Source organism: Phascolarctos cinereus, unplaced genomic scaffold (assembly GCF_003287225.1).
Source record: "Phascolarctos cinereus isolate Bilbo 61053 unplaced genomic scaffold, phaCin_HiC Scaffold_2;HRSCAF=192, whole genome shotgun sequence".
NCBI classification, from domain to species: Eukaryota; Metazoa; Chordata; class Mammalia; order Diprotodontia; family Phascolarctidae; genus Phascolarctos; species Phascolarctos cinereus.
In genome coordinates this window covers 368,065,630-368,084,325 of record NW_027555625.1, presented here as the reverse complement: position 1 = coordinate 368,084,325, position 18,696 = coordinate 368,065,630, and the positions used below count along the sequence as shown (strand labels likewise).

Sequence of the window (18,696 nt, the reverse complement as noted above, 5' to 3'; positions counted from 1 at the left end):
GGAGAAGGGTTGCCTCATTATCAGAGTCTAGAGAAGAGTGTGGGAGAGTATTTCAAAGAGTTTTGAAGTGGAAATAAGATTGAACTCAGATTGAATGTCTTCAATTTTCTCAGTAAAATGAAAGCAAGGTTCTCAGGTGAGAGATATTTAGGTAATCAGATCAATAATAATTTACTGAGCGCTTACTATATTCAATGCAATATATACACATGCTTATGTACATTTGTGTGTATACAAATGTATCTAATAAAATATAGGCTAAATTAAAGGGAATTTTAGAGGGAGTGTGCTAGCATTGAGAGCATTCCAGGCACCCCTCCACCAAGTTAGGCGATGGAGTACCTTCTTCAAGGAACAAAAAAAGAGTTAATGTTGCTGTATCGTAGAATATGTGAAGAGGAGTAAAGTATAGGAAGACTAGAAAGGTAGATAATGGCTTTAAAAGCCAAACAAAAGATTTTATATTTGATCCTGGATGTTATTGGGAGCCATTGCACTTTGTTTAGGTGGGGAACAGAAAATGGGAGGGGCAACTTTCAGAAAGGAAGAATGGTTTGGAATAGCTTCTAGGGGTAGTGAGACAGATAATCAATTTAAGAGGAATAAAAAGACTACCTTGCTACAGGGAGGGCCCAGCTAAAGTTGGATAGTATGAATTCATAATGTACCCCATCAACACAGTTGTGTGACTCTAGTTTCATTTAGCAGCATGTGAGGAGTGAAAGACTCAGATGGTGGGAGTAAGGTTTGGCAAGAGATGAATGTCCAGCAATAAGACAAGGGGACAAAGGATTTGAGAGTAGACAACAATGTAGAGTTGAATTATCTAACTATAGGATCAAGAAGGGAAGAGGTAAGTAAAGTCAGAACAGAGGAAATGACCTGAGAAGGTACTAGGGTGGAGAGATTAGAGGTCTTGATGATGGCAAAGAATGGGTTTAGTGGGATGAGACATAAAAAGAAATAAAATAGTAGAATACTGTGGTTAGATAGAGTAATGTCAGTTTTAAATTAGGAAAGCAGAACACTCATGGGTTATGACAAGATCTAGTGGGCGACTATCTCTATTTGTGGCTGAGGATAAGTACAAAGTAGGTTATGGGATTTAATAAGACTGAGGAATTGGGAGGTCAAGGAGTTTGATAGTGCATCAACATGGATGTTTAAGGGCAGGAATTGGAAAGGAAAGGAATATGATGATCCAGGTTTTGAACTCCTGGAGAAAGAAGAAGAAAGACTTGGTTGGGGGAAGGGAGGCAGAACCAGAATGCTATTCCCACCAGCATCTAGATTAAGTGGAAATTTTTGATGCTATAAACTTCAAAGGATACGATGTTACTGAGTTACAGTGGTAAAAACAGAATGTGGAAGTTTCAGTGGAGAGCAAGGAAGATTCTGACTTCAACTTCAAGACCAGAATGAGGGGGTAGAGGGAGTTTGAGTAAAGGTATAGCCAGCGGTGGAAAGAAGGGCCAGGGATTCAGTGCCACCAGCGGGAAGAAAAATTCCAATGAGGTCTAGTAGATGGAAAGAGGGGGAGAGAAGAGGTCTAAGACAAAGAATTTTTTTTCCTACTACTGAATAGGAGTTCCAGAGGGTATAGTGGAAAGCATGGGCAAGGTTGGAGTGGGGCTTGGGTTGAGGTAAGGTTAAAGAGGATAAGATAAGGCAATTGGTGATGGGGGTTGGTGATACATTTTTCTAATGTAAACGGTGATTTATTAATAGAGGGATGGGGAAAGAAACAGAATGTGGGAAAATATTAGTTATTTAAAGAAATAGTGGTTGGTAGATGAAAAACACATAGTTCCTGGCCTCCAAAAGGTGTTGTTGCTGAACAAGGGCTAGGGGTATAGTGTCTTAGTCACTCTTTCCTGCTTGTCCTTTGAGGAAGTGACAGGGAGGGGTAACCCTGAGAAGTTAGTGGTATAAATATTAATCCCATTTTACAGACGAGAAAATAAGTTTACAATGGTTAAGCCGGGATCTGAATACAGGTCTACTGAGTCCACATCCAATGCACTTCACACTAAGGAAGGACTTCACCATTTTGATATTTAGTCTAGGATTTGCTGATTATTTTTTTCTTCTGAATAAAAATTCATCATGAGTCCATGCCAAGGGCCTCCCCTCTGTGCAAGAGAGCACAAAGACCAAACTCACTGGTGATAGCTGGAGAAACAGCTTGCCTAGCAGATCCAGCCAGAGTTGCCTCATGATGAATGATTTCCAGGCTAAAGTGCCAGGAGCTGGTCACCCAGCATGGCTTCTCTCATGCTGTGACCTGCTGCTCCAAGGAGAAGGAAGGTGTAGCCCTCTGAGCTCCTACAGCTTCTATCAACAATGTCTACAGTATTCCCACTGAAGCAATTTAGATGATCTTGCTACTCAAGTAAAAATTTAAATTTACTTGACAGTGCCTGCTTTTCATTTCCCCCCATGATCATGGGTCTTTATGGAAATGAATTTTCAGTCTCTAAAGCGAGATTAAAATAGGTCAGTACCTCAGAATGCTAGATTTTTGTGAAGTAGCCAAGAAACTGTTAAGCATGGAAAACCCACATTTATTTTTAACAAGGCAAGCCCTGGACACACCCCATGGTTTACCAAACCATACAGATAAAGCATACATCACTCCATTCTACTGACAGATTATTTCATGGAGTCAAGAAAACTTAAAGCTGGAGTGGGTCTCAAAATCACACAACCTCAGAATATTAAATCCAAAAACATCCCAAGGGACATAAAAGCAGAGAATACCAAACAAGGAGCCTTAGAATCACCAGACAATGAACAATAGAGGTAGAAGCTAGCTTAGACAGCTTTTGCCCCCCTCATATCATACAACTGGAAACTGAAGCCCAAAGACTACGATTAGTTTTTCCCAAGGTCACTTAGCTATTAAGTGGCTGAACCAGAACCCAATACTATATCTTCTGGCTTCAAGTGCTCTGCACAGTGACTAGGTTTGGAAGCTTCCTTCAAAGGCTTTCACTCCCATTGCCCTGGAGGTCATTTCTGACCTGCTTTGACTTATTGAAGCAACATCATAGCTATCTATTGAGGATGGTGGTGGGAGGGAATGGAATAAACATTTGTAGAGTGCCTGCTATGTGCCAAGGACATTTACAAAGTTAAGTTCTTTACAAATGTTTTATTTGATACTCACAACAACCCTGTGAAATAGGTACTGCTATTATCCTCATTTTACAATTGAGGACATTGAGACAAACAGGTTAAATGACTTGCCCAGGGCCATACTGCTGGTAAGTGCCTGAGGCCAGAGTTAAACTAAGGTCTTCCTGACTCCAGGCCCACTGCTCCATCTACTAAGGCACTATTACTAGCAAAAATGGAAAGGAGTTGCCATTGCTTGACCAGAACCTGTCCAGCACCTGGCCTTGAACACCATTTCTCTAATTGTCAAGACCCTGCCCAGAATAAAAACCAGATTCCAAATCTCTTACTGTTAATACCTCTAGACGCACCCCAGGTTCAATGTTTGGCATCATATATACTTTGTATCTTCCCCTACCAGCTTTGGAGGAGGCAAAGGAAATGGCACTGACTGTGAATCTCAGTCAGAAGCCTGGGTACCTGAGTAGACCCAGGTACCTGACCAAATCGCCTTTCTTCTTTGGTGCTCGAGAGTGAACGAACCAAAGTCACTTTCCACCCTAACAGGACACCTAGGGGTGAGAGACCTTATAAAATGGTTCTACGTCCTTGTCCCAAGGCTAACACATATCTACCTTTTTTTCCCTAAAGCTTGTGATGCTGAATTGATTGCTGACTGCAGAAATGAAAACTCCCCTTCCCTGCTACAACTCCCCACTTTCTCATACCCATCCACCTCAGTCTTATCCCCTCTGCAATCTCTGTTCTCCTCAGCCCTCCCCTTCCATGAAACTTCTGGAATCTCTATTGTTAACAAACAATTAGCTCCCTGCAAAAGATGCTACACACATGACCACCATCTCCAGTACTGCACCTCTCTACTCAGCAACCTCTCTTCCTGTAAAGTTCACTTCATGCATCTTTTATCACTCTATTCAGAGCCTGGTTATTTATCTTTTGATCCTCAAGTTATTTTCCTTCCTTTCTAAAATAGTTACGTACCTGACCAACAGTCTTTTTCCATGCCGCACCCCATAATTATACTTGGGAACTTTATTAAAGAAATTGATTTCTGATCAAACACCCTGAGTTTATCAATGTTTTCAACTCCTGTGATTTAAAATCTTCATTCTCCTTTAGCCACACTTGGGAATGGAAATACACCTCATCTCACTATCACCTGTAAGTGCTCTTCCTCTGTAATCAAGGACTGAAATTCCTTTATCTGAACACAACTTTTCTGGGCCCCATTCTTCCAAAACTTATTTTGTATCCTACCTAAAACTTTCAGTCCATTCCATCTTTCCTTCCACTTCTGGTTTGTTATTCCTATTACATTATATTCATCTCTTCACAATCCTAGTCATGTAGGTGGCCAATCTAACTGTAGACCATTGTCTACTCTTAAATCCCTTGTCACCTTGTTCTATTGCCAATCACACCTTGCCACACCCCAACAATAGGTTAACACCTTCTCTCATCCTTCTTTTCTACTACAGTATGCTGTTGAATGAATCTAAATGAAATTTCATAGCCATTCTGCCTGAGCCTACTGGGTAAATTTATCATGGAACAAATCATTACTTCAAGTGAGCCCTCCTTATTTAGCAGTTCTTAAATTTTTACCTAATTTTGACTCCAGCATACTTCTCATCAACTTTTCCATATCATATTTTCTCTCATGGACACTCCTAACACCATCCCTTTTCCCATCTCTCTTGACAGAGGACCTCCCCTATTTTGCTAAGAAAATAGAAGTTATCACAATAATAGACATTTAGTAAAAATTGGTAGGTGGAATTAATACAACTCTGGGAAGTGATTTGGAATTATGTGAGAAAAATCATGAAATTGTTCAAATCCTTTAATCCAGAAATCCTATTGCTGGGCATATATCCCAAGAAAAGCAAAAGGAATGGTACTTTATAAAACAAAATCATCATAGCATCATTTTTTTGTAGCAGAAAAAAGTGGAAATCATTGGCATCTAACAACTGGAGAACGGTGGAACAAATTGGGGTATACAAACTATGTGTGTGTGTGTGTGTGTGTGTGTGTGTGTATTTGCACCACAAGAGACAATGAATATAAGGAATTCAGTGTTATATGGGAAGACGTGTTTGAATAGATTCACAGTGAAGCAGAAACAGAATGCATTTGTACAATGGATTTACAATAAAGTAAACCACTAAAATGAAGCTGAGTGCAGTGTAATTCTAATGACTGATATTGGCCCTAGAAGAGAGATAAAGAAATGAACCATTCCATATTCCCTGCCTTACAATGCTTTATATGCTGTCATTCACGGTCATTGTATCAATTTCCTTGTGGTTTTTCTTTGTTACAAGGGAAGCATAACTGGGTGCATATATCAGGAAGTGTCCAGATAAATAAAAAGAGAAGACATCGGTGAAAAAAAAATTAAGAATAAAAAATAAAAGTCATACATCTGGAACTTTCCCTTCTTCCATACCTCACACCTCAAAACCTCTTGACTTTATTCACCAATCCCTCATGTTTTGCTCTAGTCTTGAAGAAAAAGCTAACCCTCCACTCCACCAAAGCCAACTTTCAACTTTTGTGTTTGATTGTCTACCATTTCCTCAAAGAGTTTATCCCATCATTATCCTTTATCTCTAATCTTCAAGCTCTCTTTATCCACTGGATCCGTCCCAAATGCCCACAAACATCCAAATCTCCCCAATCCTTATAATTTTTTTCACCTTACTCCTCCAGTTTTGCTTTATCTACTTCTTAGCCAAACTCCTAGAACAAGCTGTCTATATTTATTTCTTGTCTCTTCCTATTCACTTCTCTACTCCTTGCATTCTGGCTTTTGACCTCACCCCTCAAGTTGAAACTATTAACTCCAAGATTACCAGTAATCTCTTACTTGGTAAATCTGATGGCTTTTTCTTTGATTTAATGATTGTTGATGTCTCTGTAGAATTTGACACAGTTGACTAGCCTTTATTCTTGGATATTCTTTTCTCCTTGGATTTTTATGATGTTGTTTTCTCCTGGTTCTCCTTCCACATGTTATCAACTTTTATACTTTCATTGCTGCCCGGTTACCTGACCCTTACTAATGATGAGGGCTTAAGTGTTTGCAATTTCACATTAACGCTGGCAGTCATGCACTCCAACCAATGTCAGGAGGTGCTCCCAGGAAGTAGAGTGCTGCTCTTCCTAAGCTCCATTTCTCTTGTGGGTGGAAGTGCTCACTTGGTCTAGGAATGTGATTGATGTGTATTTTTCTTCTTGGTATCCTTACTCATTTCCTACTCACCAAGAAAACTCTGTCTTTCTCTCTTATTGCTGCATTTCAATGGACTTTAATCGAAGAGTATGGCATAATAAAGTTGAGCACACAAGAATGGCTCAAATATATCATCATTACAATAGAAAGAAAAAGAATAACCAAATATAATGAAATAGCTATCATATACACTGTTTGCCCTCATTACTTCCCAGACCCAAACAGCCCTCAATCAATTTGGAGGCATGTCTATAAGCAACAAAGTCAGAATTTCCTAGTAAACATTCTGGTACACAGACTCGCCTCCTGAAGCTTAGTGGACATGTCCACCTTTTACAAGCTTTATGAGCAGTATCAGACCAAACATAATGCCAATGACTTGTCAGCTGGGACATAAATATAACCGCCAATATATAGCTGAAATGGAAATAGCAAATGATGTTCCAAGTGATGAAAAAATTGTCAAATTCATGAGTGCTGCTTCTATTAAGCTTTTCACTTTTATGGCTAACAACTTAAGTACATGTCCTGGCTTTTCTTTTGTTGTTATTACACATGGATAGGCTGAACCTGATTGGCTGACTTGGCTGAACCTGATGGAAAAAATAGAAGACTTCTGAAGTTCAGAATTCAGAAGGAATTCTGAAATTCAATTTTAATTTCTCAGAGGTAATAATTGTAGCACAAGCCTGACAACATATAATGGTAGTATTAAAAAAACACTCAATAGGTGTTAATAATAAAAGACTAACTGATATCCCATCCATGAACTGGGTAAGTATTTTTCCCTTGTCATAGACTTAGTGGAGAAGGGAGGGAAGGAAATAAGCATTTATATGGTGCCCACTATGTGCCAGACCCTGTGCTAAGCACTTTTTAAAATAAATATTATCTCATTTAATCCTTACAATAACCTTGTGAGATAGGTGCTGCTATCTGTACTTTACATTTAAGGAAACAGGCAATTAGAGGTTATTTGCACAGGGTCATATAACTAAGACAGTAGCTAGGTGGCACCTAGCTACCCTGGGTAGGTCGCTTAACCCTGTTTGTAAAATAAGCAGAAAAGGAAATGGCCAACCACTCCAATATCTTTGCCAAGAAAACCCCAAATGCGGCCACAAAGAGTTGGATATGACTGAAACAACTGAACACTAACACATCTAGGTAGTGTCAGAAGCTGGGTTTGAACTCAGGTCTTTCTGCTTCTAGGCCTGGCACTCTATCTACTATGTCATCTAGCTGCCTGCTATTTTCAAATGAACAGTTTTGAATATTTTCTAGACTCACAACTGAAAAACATATACAACAATAAAAAATTCAAATAATACATGCCTAGATTTCATAATGGCCACTTTAATATAGAAAAAAGTAGGTTTCTTAATTGTTCTACCTATTAACCTCATGCTGCAGGCCATAGGGTAAGACAATAAATGTTCAATGCAGTGTTAGACTCAGAAAATCCCAAGTAACATTAATGCCTGCTTCTTAGAGGGAAACACAAACTTTCACTTCCAATGTCCCCTTCCTCCTTGAAGGAAAAACAAAGGTCAACTACTCTCACAGGCCACCAAATACTTCCTCATTTTTCTAAAAGTAGATATGGATGCACCAAGATTAGCATTTTAGCATTATGAACTGAAGTAAAGTTAGAACTTAGAATCACAGAATATTGAATATCAGAGTTGGAAGTGACCATAGAATCTTAGAACCAAAGAATGTTAGAGTGCAAAAGCCCTTGTTATCACAGAATTTTAGAAATGGAAGGGCTCAGATAATAAAACATCAGAGCTGGAAGGGAAGTGCAAGGATTCTTTCATCTTACATGGGGAAAGTGAGGTCTTGAGAAGAAAAGTTGACAGCCCAAATCACGTAAGTTAGTGGCAAAAGCAAGGTTGGAACTGGTTTAGTGATTGTCAAATTGTCATCCTTTTCACATTGTGTCCGAGAAAGATAATTTCATCCCTTTTGCTGCTTTACCTACAGACAGCTACTTAGATGGGAGTTTTTCCTTTTCTGATGATAAAGAAAACTCCCCTGTAAGCATCTCACAGCCTTCATTTTCCTTACAGCAAGTGGTCTTTTGGGGAAAAACTCAACTAAAATACTAACTTACAGTGTATGCCAGCTACTAAGAGAGAGAATAAAATCAAGCAGGATGACTAGGGAACATGCTGATTCCAGTCCTTTCCCATCAATAAGGACTGTCAAATATACCCTTCTGAAAAAGAGATTTAACTTTATATAATTAAAAATTCTATTCAGTTGTCCTTGTTTCAGAGACATAGCAATCTGCAAGGGAGGAATAGGGCATTTTAGGAAGGTTGCACAACTTAGAAAAACTAATTCCATGCTTCCCAAAGTCTAACTCCTTCCATAATTTCAATGTGATAATAATAGCTTACATTTCTACAGCTCTTGACAGTTCACAAAGTACTTTACTCAAAACAGCCTTACCATATAGACAATATAAGGGTCATTCCCTTGTAAAAAGGAGGAAGTAGAAACTTAGAGAAACTAAATAGCTTGCTCAAGGCTGAGAAGTTAGCAAAGTCAAAATGCTAAAAATGAAAACCCAAGTCCTCTGGTTAGAGATAATTCCATATTGCTTCCTCATTGTAGTGGGAAAATCACTGAATCAGGAAGCTACATAAAAGTGTTCTAGCCTTTGCCCTGTTATTTACTGGCTGGGTGACCTCGGTTAAGTCGTTTAAGCTTCTTTGAGCCTCCAAATCACAGACTGTTAAAGGGAGAATCAGCCTCAGAAAGGATCAAGTCTAATTCCTTCATTTTACGGGTAAAGAAACTGAGCCTTGGGGTGGGGATCAAGTAGTATACCCATGGTCATACAGTCGGTTAGTTTCAGAACTGGAGCTGATCAGGGTCCTGACTCCTCAGACAGTGCTCCTTCCCAGGTACTTCATGTATAAAGTGGGGAAATCACAATAACCGTTTTTCAAGGGCTAAACGGAATAATACTATACAAATATGTTATAATTATTGTTAGTAAGTTATTATTAATTATTATTATCATCATCACCACCACCATCATCATCATCAATCATTGCCATTCCTGGTGGCACTTTCCAACTCTAAATGTGTCTTTGAATTATATTTTAAATAAAAAAATGCAGAATTTACAACAGCATATCCCATGTGACCAAGCAATTTTAAAAGGTGTGTTTGAGGGGAGGTGAGGAGAAGTGCTTTGGAGGAGGGATGGTTCTTTAAGGGAGAAAATACATATACTATTCTGTATTGGAATAACAACTTTGCCTGGATTTCTGTTTCTTCTTTCCTGTTACTCTCCTTGCTAGTAACAAGAAAGACCAGATAAACAATTCACTTCTGTGAAATCATGTTTAACACTGTAGACATCTGAAAGCCCTGACACTTTTTCTCACTCTACCATGGGGGTGAGTCACTATGTGTGTGTTTCTGTCGTGCTTTATAATCTGCTTCAGAACCCTGATTACTATGAAGAGATAAAAATGATGACCCTCAGAATGCAATATCAGTACAGTGTTACACGGTGGAAATATCACTGATTCTTTAGTCAGGGGACCTGGGTGAAGGTGTCAATTCTTCCACGAAATTGTTTTCACTAGATTGTGTAACCTTGGGTGGAAATCATTCTCTTAGCTTGCTCATATGTAAAACAGAGGGGATTGAAATAGATCTCTTACCTTGCTATAAAGTGTTTTGAGTCTTTAGATATTGAAAACATTGCTTGATTCCACAATTGTTAATTGAGTGTGCACTATATTCAGAGGATCAAATTAGGTGCTGAGGGGGTTGTAGATTGGGGTGACTAGCCTGATCTGGTACCTAAAGTACAATACTAGAACAAAATGATATACTTGTAGAAGTTCTAAGAGTGAACAAAAGGAGGTTTACTGAACCACAGTAGGGGAAGGATAATCAACTAAGGATATCTGGCAAGTACACCATATAGATTCAGCTGAGCCCAGCTCCCCTGCTTCTATGTTACTAGCTTCTGACCAATGAAGCATCAGGGAACAACAGCTGGAGCTCCTTGTGACCTTCCCACCCCCACCCCCAGGCATCTAGAAAGCCGTTTCAATAATCTGAGCCTTAGTTCCTTGGGATGGTTAAATCTCAAGGACAGTTTCAATATCTTTTAAGGAAAAACAAGCCTAACCTGCATGACATGGGATCTTAGGATACTCTTCCACCACAGAGGGAGATATAAAGATAAGGTAAGATATAGTTACTACATTCAAGAATTTTTCAGTCTAGTGCAAGAGATAATATGTGGACTCAAAGACTGTAACAAACTAGAATGTGGCAAATATTATAGGTTGTTAGTATTGGAAGGGACATTTGAGGTCATATAATCCTATAGTCATTATAAGATGAAGTACCTGAGTCCCAGAGAATCTAACTGACTTGCTTCAGGGAACATAGCAAATTGGTGGCAGAGCTGCAGCTTGAACCTGGATCTTCTAACTCCCAGTATAAGGGCCTTTTCATTGCCCCAGGCTGTTGCCCTAAACCTAAACATAAAGCAAAACTCAAATGTCAGTTTTCCCATTAAGGCTTCCATGATGGTTACCCTGCTGCTAACAACCTTCTACCCAGACCTCATATGGCACTTTAGAGAAAGTCAGAAATCTTTTTGAAAAGAATGTTACCCCAATTTGACATTTCTATGGCATGGATATGATGGTAGTTAAGACGAATTATGAAGGCTAAGCCAAGACGTTGCTAGAATTAATGGAAAGCGGTTCTGCACCTTTAAAAAGTGCCCTTCCAATTTTATACTGTATATGCTAGCAAACTGTCTTACAGGCAACATGGCCTCTAATGTGGAGCAAATGGTGGACTAGAATAGAACATCCTACCTATGCCATTCTGGGCCTCTTATAGTCTCAATTTACTCATTTGTAAAATGAGTATTATGATTCTTACACTCTCTTTCTTGTAGTAGATATTGAGAAGAAAGCATTTTGTAAACCTTACAGTGATATGTGTGTGTGCTATCATTATCAGGTTGTGTTTCTTATTCCCCTACTACACTACAACTTTCATGAAGGCAGGGAATGTCTCATCTGAACTTCATATCTCACCAGTTTATAGCACAATGCCTTGCTTATAGATGAAGCTTAATAAATATTTAATCGAAACAAATGCATAAATAATTGATGTAATGTCTCATTTTCCCGATCTATAAAATAGAGATTTAAATTTGCCTCTGCCAAATTCGTGGGATTATGGTGAAAAGGAAATAAAATAAGATCTATGGAAGCAATTTGTAAGGTACAAAATGTATACACAAACATATATAAGTCCATATATACATGCAAATAATATTATCGTTAGCATTATTCTTAAAGAATGACAAAGAAAGGGTCAGATGACCTGGGCTTCAATCTTGTCCCTCTCATATGCTGCCTATATGTGACCAGAGGCAAATCACTTCTTCCCTCTGATGATCAGTTCTTTTTTCATCTGAAAAATGAGGAAATTGGATTACATGATTGATAAGGTCCTTTCCAACTTTAAATGCTAGGGTTCTATGACATACAAGGAGAAGATAACATCAAGGGATTGGGAATAAGATGAGCAAAAGTAAGAATAGAAAAGTAGAGAGAATGCTTATGGAATAATGACTAGCCTGGTTTGTCTTGAGTGTAGGATACACGTTAGAAAGTAGTGCAAGGCTGCCATGGTAGGGTGGTACCAATTTGTAAAGAGTTTTGAATGATAGGATCATGAGTTTGGACTTTATTAAATCAACAATGGAGCTCAAAGTGGAAGGATTAGAAGGGTTGCTCTATAATAACAACAGAGCTAACAACAATACAACAAAATTAACCTACATATTTATTGAGCATCTATCTTCAAACTTGGAATTGGATTCAATCAGAATCCTTAGAAACCTTAGAATCTTGGGATTACACAAGTTTGATTTTTAAAGGAAACAGATTCATATAATATAAAATTTTAGTTCTGGAAGGGACCATAGAGATCATCTGGTTCCATTCTAGATCAGTTTTCAAACCTACCACAACATAGTACCTGAGTTTGCCAATAATCTAACCAGTAAATCCAAAGGTCTTTTTCAGTATGCATCCACTGTGATCTCTCATTTGAATTTAACACTGGTGACCACCCAGAGAAGAGAAGGCCTAATGACAGAAAGTGACGTGTTCAATATCATATTGCTAATCAGTGGCAGAGCTAGGGTTTTCTGAGTCAAAATCTAGTAGTCTTTCCATTTTTGTTATGTCATCACACACAAGCTGTGATTATTGATGTTCGTGGTTTGAGTTTTTGCTTCTGGCAAGAAATAAATAGCTTGCAGCATTTGGATGAAGGTAAAGGACAGGAAGTAAGCAAAATATTGCTTGACTAAAGTCCTTCATGCAGTGATAGTCAAAGGAATCAGAAATTACTGTAGAATGTATAGCTGGAGGAGAAAATTAGTTCAGGAGAAACAACTGAGATTGCGTTCTTATAAGCCACTGTCCTGATCTAGGTAGTTAGCCTTAAACTATATTTAACAGCATCAAGAAATCCTCTGAGTCTGGTGACTCAGTTAATGAACATTCTTAAGCTTTGCTGAGTAAGATTATTTCAGACCATGCACTGTGTTTCTTCCATAGTTGGGATACTTATACAATAAGGTATCTTGGGATCTAGGGAATTATACTACTACAATATTCTCTTGTTAAACTATTTTGTGTATGTATGTATGTGTGTATGTGTGAATTTGCGTGTGTGCGTGAGCGTGTGTGTGTGTGTGTGTGTGTGTGTGTGTGTATTATGTGTTTTTTCCCTGGGCCAGTTCCTTAAGTTCAAGAGTTTGTTTTTGTGTTGGGGGTAGATTTATATCCTCAGTACCTGGAACAAAACTATACATAAAGTCTTACATTAATGAATGTTTGCTGAAATAAATGAGCTTAGCAAAGTGGCAGGATACAAGACTGAACTACAAAATCATCTTCATTTTAATATGCCACCAATTGTGACAAAATATATCAAATATATGGACAGTAACTTATCAAGACAAACTAGAGAGCTAGAGAGATAATTAAATGATTTTTACAGAAATTAAAAAATAATTTAACAAATGGAAGGGTATATCTGGTTTATTGTTAGGTCAATCAGCCAGTCAACAAGAATTTATCAAATGCTTATTACTGGTAGGCACCTGTGCTACCTTGAATACAAATACAAGCAAAAAGAAAGATGATCTGTACCCTCAAGGAGCTTACATTCCAATGGGGAAAATGACACATAAAAGCAAAATGAAAAAGAGGGGTGAAGAAGGCACCCAACTTTGGGTTGTGATGGTGAAGTCTGGAGGAGTGTAACCTACTGGAAAATTCCTGGGCACACTTCTTAAATAGAGGTTCTAGAGACTTCTAATCAGAGGGAGGATCCCCATGGTGAGGAAAGTACTTCTGAAGTCTGAGTTTCAGCTGAAGTGATCTTCTAAAATGAAGAGGTTGCTTGGGCCTGGTGGGCAAATCTGGGGAAGTGCAATGTATTGGAAAAGGAAAGTCAAGCAGACATAATAAAAATAAAAATACTTGGAAAACTAATTTATAGATTTAATCTAGGAACAATGAAAGTACCAATAGGTTACTTCATAGAATTAGGTAAAATCATAATAAGAGTCTTATGAAAAAATAAACAGGTAAAATATCAAGTTCTATGAAAAATGATAAAGGGATATTAGATATTAAAGCATTAATTATAGTACCTAGCATTCAAAAATTGATAAATAAATTAACAGAACAGAACATGGAACTCAGAAATAGACACAAATTATTATAAAAATTAGTGTTTAGTAAATTCTCACTCAGAAACAACAACAAACCACTGTGGAACAGAATAACTAGTCAATTAAAACTTCTAGGAAAACTAGATGGTGCTATACTAAAACAATTTTTTACAAGGTTTGTATCTGTATCTTAACCGTATAACACAATAAACTCGTAATTGTATCAGTGCTTTAAAATATTTTTAAACCACAAATTAGAAAAAAGAGAATGATAAAATTTTTTTAATTCTGAAAAAGAGGCACATTTTTATCAATAAAACTAATAAATCATAATGTAATTGATGGATTTGGCTACATAAAGACAAGAGATTTGGACCACAATTTAAAAAATCCTTGAAATTGAAAGAAAACAACAGATTAAGAAGTAAATTTAATAAATAAAGCTTTGACATCCAGAATATATAAGAAACTGATACATAAGGCTATATATTCCCTAATGGACTAATAGTCAAAGGACATTGAAAGCATTTTATGCAGAAGTAAAACTGTTCATAATGTCATTTAAAAGAAATGTTCAAATTCTTTATTAGTCCTAGAAATGCACATCAAACAGCCTTAAGATACTATCTTATTCTCACTAGAATAGTAAAAAATGTATTAAAATTATAAGATCCAATTTTGCAGTGTTATGGAAGGATAGGTACTCTAATACATTATTGGTGGAACTGAAGAAAGCATTTGGTGAACAATAAGTTGTGTGAATCACAAAACTGATCATAGCTCATGACCCAGGAATTCTATTTCTGGGACTTTATCCTAAAAACATAATAAAAGGGGGAAATTACTTATTTTGTACAAAATGGTCAAAGTTGTTCTATTTGTGATACTAAAATACATTGGAAGCAACTTATATATTCAACAACTGAAGAATGATTGAAACTTTTTCTTTTGGAATCTGTGACTTCAGCACTGAGGAGAGCTCCCAACTTGGGACCACTTTCTTTCCAAGGAGATTGACAATTCTTCTGTATTTTATATTAGAGAGCTGCCTGGGGGCTCTGAGAGGGTGGTCCCTCAGCGACTGTGTGTTAGGTAGTGCTTGACTCAGGATCTTCCAGATGTCAAGGCCAGCCCCCTATCCACTATGCCCCACTGCTTCTGAATAATTGTGATTTTATAAATTATGGCATAGAGATTTAATTGAATATTGTGGTGCTATAAAATGATAAATATAGAACAAGTACTAGACCTGTCATTTCATTAGCCCGGGCAGTTCCTCAGTGAAGAAATTCTCTCTATAAATGAAGATCAACATTTTCTCTGTAACTTACATTCAGAGACAGTGTCCCAGAATACTGAGAAGGTAAGTGACTTTCCTTAGGTCAAATAGTCAGAATGTCAGAGGAAGGATTTGAAACCAGGTCTTCTTGGTTTTAAAGCAGTCTCTCCATGAACCATGCCAGCTTCCTATCCACAAAACCATGAAACATAAAAGGAAATAATGAGACATTTATGTCAGGTGATACAGAGTGGAATCAGTAGAATCAGAACTGTGTAAGCACTGATATGAAATTATACTAAAGAGAAGAAGAGGGAAGAAGATATGGAGCCATTTAAGGAGTTTTCATTTCAGAGACATTTGAACATATTACCTCTAGGATAAAATAAGATTTCCTAGGTTTGTATTTGAAATCCCTTTACAACCTGGTTCCAACTTACCTTTCCAACCTTTTTATGCATATAACCACTAGGTGGCACTAGTAAGAAAGGAAGCTGAGTTGTCAACCATCATCTGAGCCAAAGGACCTGTCTGAATGGGCTCTGGGAATTCCCTTCCTTTGTAGGCATGGAGTTTCCTTAGCAATTTGACTGTTACTGAACAACTTGAATGTCATGTATAAATTTCATCCCTTTTTCGGGAGCTGGTATCACTGGTGGCCTACCTGATATTATGTGGACAAAGCATTTGCATGGTATTAATCTTCTCTGGCCAGTTGTTTATGCTGAATCCAGAATTGAGTAGTGCTACTATCTAGCTCTGAGAAGCAGCAGCTAACTACTTGTCACTGATCAATATATATGTCAGTGGGTTGTTATCACTCCACACTTAGAATTTGGCTGCATGCATGCAGAACTTTCTAGCAACATCCAACTTCAAGGCCAAGAACTCTAGTTTACATATAGGTACCAAGTGTCACTGTCATTAAGTCTTCTACTACCAAATCTTATTGGCCTCTGAGAACCTTTATTTTCTTGGTAAAACAACACCCTGCTCCCAAGTCATCCAGGCTGGAATCTGTGTACAGAACAAATGGCTAGTTTGGATCCATACAGATTTACATTGGTGCACATGTGAGGTAAGAATATTCATCCATCCATCATTCCCTTCTTGGTTTTGTAGGCTTTAGAGGAATTTGCATTTTCTTTTCCTTCTATCTCTTTAATCACGTGTTGCATGAGCAGAGTCATTTAGTTGAAATATAGCAGCAACATTCTTAATGAATCTGTGATAGCAGCCAAATCCTAGAATAGTCCTTAAATCTAAAAAGTTCTATGAATATAGCAAATTTAGGGTCACTTTTATCTTTTCTGGTTGGTTCTCGTACCTTGTTTAGATATTATGTGACGCACTTTGTCAATCACAAGTTTCAGAACAGCTTCTTCTAGCTGATCTAACACTTTCAAAAGAATTTCCTTTTAGTCTTCCAAAAGAAAGTGAAGGACTCTACCCTAATCCTGCTCTCTCCTTCAGTCCCATAGCTCCTCTCCGGAGGATCCAGAATCTCTAGGTCAGTGACCATCTGGTGGGTTCCTTGTTAGGGCTTCTCAGAGCCCACCTCCTCCAGAAAGATCTCTTCACTTTTAACTACCAGCTCCATTAGCTGCCCTTTGGCTTTAATTGCATGGTTCCTGAAAGTTGAAAGCTCTATCTTTATCTTCTGAATGTGCCAGCTCAGTGTACTTTTGGTTAGAGTAATGGAGCTGTAGTTCCTTATATGGCAGTCCAGAATCCACTATTCCCATACATCAAAGTCTTCCACAAAATAACTAAACTCTCTTGCCTAATCCCCAGGTTACCATTCCCTTTAGTCCTGTCTCTGTAGCAATTCTTGTCCCAGGAACACCCTCAGTCCCAGTGTACCTGTGATTTGACTGTCCTCTGTGACAATACCTTGCCCTCCTCCCCCACCAAAGGAAAAGTGTTTTTTTTTTTTTTTGCCACAGGTGAAAAAAAATTATAGTTATGTCTCTGCATAAAACACATATAGCTACACTGGTACTGAAGCATTTCATCTTAGTTTCTCATCTATAAATTTAGAACAGTAATAATACTTGTACTACCTACTTCACATTGTTGTTGTAAGGAAAACTGATGGTAAACTATAAAGCACTATTTAAGAATGAAATACTATCAGTATATTTATGAATATCTTCATTTTCATGAATTTCTATCTCCTTTCATGTCTGCTATGACTTGATTTCATTATTCTAATAAGATGCCACTTTTTGGCACCCTTAAAATGAAATAGAGGAGTCATCTATCTGTACTTCAGCACAAATTCACAGAGTTATGTTCCAAATATCACCATTTATGAATTTCAGTAAAAGGGAAATAGTCCTTTCTGAAGCTATATTAAATGGGATTAGATAAACTTCAAGTACCATTGTCCAAACTAAGGGAGACCTGTTTACTTCATTTGGAAAATAAATTAGAAAAAGAAATATTCTGAACCCTGCAGGTGTAATTTTGAAATAACATTTGCCAAAAATAAAACTTTAATAGTATATTGATTGTCTATTTTATAACATTATTACTGACCTCCAGACCTTCTTTAGGGAAGCACAAATCCACTATTTGTTTCACATGGGTAGGTATTTACATGACAGCATGAAATGAAGGATTATCTGACAGATGGCAACTAACTTTTGTATCTCTCTTACATACAAAATGATGTCATAATACCTCAGAAATTAAGCAAAACAAAACAGATTTTACTGAGAGGAGAGCATTGGAATAAACCACTTTGAGAACCTATGGAGATCCTATCCCAGGGAAATTGCCCATTTTTTGAAAGTGAGGAAGATAATTCCAACTCAGAGACTAGAGAAGAAACCAGGTCTTGAGTTGTCTTTCATTGTTATTCAACAACATTCAGAAGAGTCTGTGGGGCACAGCGTCCAAGAGCTAGAAGAGGGACTCAAAACAAATAAATCTGAGAATATCAGACTCTAGAAGACCTAGATTTGGGTGCTGCCTCTCACATATACTGGATGTGTGACTCTCAGCAAGTCACTCAACTTTTCAGAGCCCCATACAACTTTCTGAGATTGTCAGTTGGCAAAGCAGTTGTGAAACTGACTGGACAGGGGTAGTTTCCTTATCAGGAACTTCTTATATCAAGGACATCACAGGTCCATCCCAAATAAGAAAAATCCAACAAAGATTTACCTTCTATGTGATTTGCTCTCCTATGGGTTGGGAAAGAATATGGTCCACACCCTCAATGAAACACATTGAACAGTTCTTTTTAAGTCAAGCGATCAGTTCTAGGTTCATTTTATGAAG

At 37.7% G+C, this 18,696-nt stretch overlaps 2 long non-coding RNA genes across 2 annotated transcripts in view; one reads left to right on the top strand and one right to left on the bottom strand.

Moving 5' to 3' along the window:
* The first annotated feature begins 10,444 nt into the window (after positions 1-10,444).
* The window catches only part of LOC144455958 (uncharacterized), a 47,300-nt gene continuing 39,048 nt past the window's right edge, over positions 10,445-18,696 (top strand). Inside the window, exon 1 of the long non-coding RNA XR_013484860.1 lies at positions 10,445-10,596. This is a non-coding gene — a long non-coding RNA (uncharacterized LOC144455958). The remainder of the gene's footprint in view (positions 10,597-18,696) is intronic.
* On the bottom strand, positions 13,824-18,024 carry LOC110220915 (uncharacterized). The gene is made up of 3 exons (XR_013484377.1): positions 17,950-18,024; positions 15,461-15,596; positions 13,824-13,874 (listed from the first exon to the last, which is right to left on the bottom strand). It is a non-coding gene; the product is annotated as an uncharacterized LOC110220915 (long non-coding RNA).